Source organism: Octopus bimaculoides, chromosome 3 (assembly GCF_001194135.2).
Source record: "Octopus bimaculoides isolate UCB-OBI-ISO-001 chromosome 3, ASM119413v2, whole genome shotgun sequence".
NCBI lineage: Eukaryota > Metazoa > Mollusca > Cephalopoda > Octopoda > Octopodidae > Octopus > Octopus bimaculoides.
The window spans coordinates 111882614-111886012 of NC_068983.1; positions in this window are offsets into that span (position 1 = coordinate 111882614).

Sequence of the window (3399 nt, forward strand, 5' to 3'; positions counted from 1 at the left end):
CTCTCTCTCTCTCTCTCTCTCCTTTTCTTCACTTTCTCTTTTCTTTCAATTTCTGCTCTCTTCAAAGCATAAAGAAATTAATTATTATGGAATGACCGAATGAAATGCAGAATGAGAAAAAAGACAGAGAAACAAGAGAAAGAAATAGAGACAGAAAACAAGTTTCTATAGAAGTTGAAAGACGGATAGCGGGTGAGAGACAGACACTGATGTTTCATACCCTATGTATTTTCTATAGCTGATAGTGAAAGAAAGCCTGCACAAAAAGTGAGGGAAAGCAGGAGAGAAGGGGATGCCGAGAACCCCAGAAATGAGGTCATGTCGTACAATTTTAAGGTCATTTTCACTTTCATTCCATGTTTCACACATGCATAGAATTAGGCATTATCTTTCTCTTTCAGTTTTTCATTGTAAAGCACGAAGACCTTCTGCTCTTAACATATTACAACTTCACTACATTTCCTTCTTTTGAAATTAAGAAAGGTATGCAAAAATAACTTCCTTTGGCACACACAGAGTTAAAGTTCTGTATGAATTGCTGTGCAGTAAATTACAGCTCAAATCCCATGGAAATTATCTTTTCCTATTCTGTCATTCCTGTTTGTGATGAGTATATTTCAAAACCTGATCTATTTAAACTTACAAGGAAGTTATTTCAGAAATCCTGTCCTTTACCTGTTGTTTCTAGCATGTCCGACATGACATTTGCATACATCCCACCTTATTTCTTTCCTCAATTTCTCACATTCCTATGTTTTCCACACAGGAGATTTGCATTTCACCCAAATGCAAGTAGCTAATGGGTGGCTGAGGCAGGGGAAGAGGCATTCAGTATTTTCAGAAAATTAAAATTTTCTTACGCTGCTTCATATTGATGTACAGGCACCATTTTTCATCGCCGGTAGTGATTCGGTAAAGAAATCATTGCTTGTGTCCATGAGTTGAGCGGTGATGAGCAAGCAAACCAGCGGAGATTGTGGCTTGTTGATTTTTGTTGCTGTCACTTAAAGCATGCAGAACCCATGCTCCATACTGCTGAACCCTTCTCTTGTCTTTTGATGAGAATTTTCGTGCAAATGTTGGTTTAATCACTATTCATCAAACTCAACTGGATGGCCAGAATGAGGTGCGTCTTTGAGGTCAACATTTTCATTTTTGAACTTGGCATACCAATCATGAGTGGTTCTTTCAGCTATGTCACCCTATCCATACACAGCAGAAATGTCACAAGCAGCTTTTGCAGCCTTAGAAACTTGATTAAATGCAAAATGAAGGTGTTGAAAATGCTCGTTTTTCTTAACTTGACATTCCATTTTAATTATCTGAAAATAAACAAAAATTAACTAAAATTAACTAGAAAAAAAACAAAATAGATTCCAAAATGATTCAAAAATAAAATTCTTGAAAAAAATAGATTCCAAAATTTAAAAATGCAATAAATTCCAAAAATTAAAAAAAGACGGCGGGGACTTAGTTGCCAACCCAATATATGTATATGTATATATATTTATATATATGCATATGTATATATACATATATATATATATGCATATGTAAATCCAAAGCCTCTGCCAGGGGTGTAGCCAGCCCACTTATGCATACCTTTCCTTCATTGGACACTAAACTCCACTTACGAAGACCTGTTGAGGTAAGTGAAATCGAACTAAATTCGACGACTGGCACCCATGCCAATGTCGTCTCCTTCATTGCACACACTACTTGGCTTGCGAAGACCTGTTGGGGCAAACGAAAGTGAAATCGTGATGGCACCTGTGCCTAGCGTCACCTTCCTGGCACTTGTGCCAGTGGCACGTGTAAAGACATTCGAGCAAGATCGTTGCCAGTGCCGCTGGACTGACTCCTGTGCAGGTAGCACGTGAAATACACCATTTTGAGCGTGGCCATTGCCAGTCCCGCTTGAATGGCCTTCGTGCCGGTGGCACGTAAAAGCACCCACTACATGCTCAGAGTGGTTGGCGTTGGGAAGGGCATCCAGCTGTAGAAACTCTGCCAAATCAGATTGGAGCCTCGTGTTGCCATCTGGTTTCACCAGTCCTCAGTCAAATCATCCAACCCATGCTAGCATGGAAAGCAGACATTAAACGATGATGATGATGATGATATATATATATATATATATATAGATGAAGACAGAAACATATAGAGTTCAAGGAATCCAATACAGTTCAGTTCTTCTTTTATACCAATTACAGAACTTTGGTAAAACAAATGTGGATAGCATCAGTATCATAAGAACTAAAATGCTTAAATGAAATGAGGACAATGTGTTTAATACTGCTGCTAGCATTGTTTGTGTCACGGAAATCATTGTTGACCACAATATACTTCCAAAGAAATGTATATCACAAACAAAATTTATTGTTAGGTATTTATATACACTTTGGAGCAACAGCAAAAAAAAAAAAAAACTGAATGGATAGTAAACATGAAACAATGGAAGAATGAAAGGCTTTGAAGGAAAATAAAGGCAATAATATTTCATTCGGGAGAGATCAGAGGAAGTAGTAGTAGTAGTAGTAGTAGTAGTAGCAGTGGTAGCAGCGGTAGCAGCAGCAGCAGCAGCAGCAGCAGCAGTAGTAGTAGTAGTAGTAGTAGTAGTAGCTGTAGCAGTAGTGGTGATGGTGGTGACGGTGGTCCTGCCACCACTGACTGGGGCGAATGAAGTTAGTCAAACTGGTAATATTACAGCTTGTTTATTAAAAAATTATTTTTACACCTCGTTGAATGCTACAAATCAATAACAAAAATTCTTCCCCTAGGTATTAAATGTATCTATATGCAAAACTATTTGTGTGTATATTAACATATATACATTGTAGCTATGAATTTATATATTTGTATATACAAAATGAGAGAAAAAGAGAGTGAGGGAGATACATATGCACAATGTGCACTTAAATGCACACCCTGTGTAAATATACAATGCATACACACACACACATATATATATCATGTTTATATATACCTATATATAATGTATATATGGGTGTGTGAAGGCACACGGCTCAGTGGTTTGAGTGGCAGGCTCTCAATCATAAGTTAGTGAGTTTGACTCCCAAACCGGGTTGTGTGTTGTGTTCTTGAGCAAGACACTTTGTTTCACATTGCTCCAGTTCACTCAGCTGTAGAAATGAGTTGCGACGTCACTGGTGCCAAGTTGTATTAGCCATTGCCTTTCCCTTGGACAACATTGGTGGTGTGGAGAGGGGAGGCTGGTATGTATAGGCGCCTGCTGGTCCAGACATGTACCTCAGAGGGGAACACTTCTGGGAGCAATCCGATGGTCATTCATGACCAAAGAGGGGACTTTACTCTTTCTCCTTTATCTTTTATACATACATACATATATATATATATATATATATATATATATATATA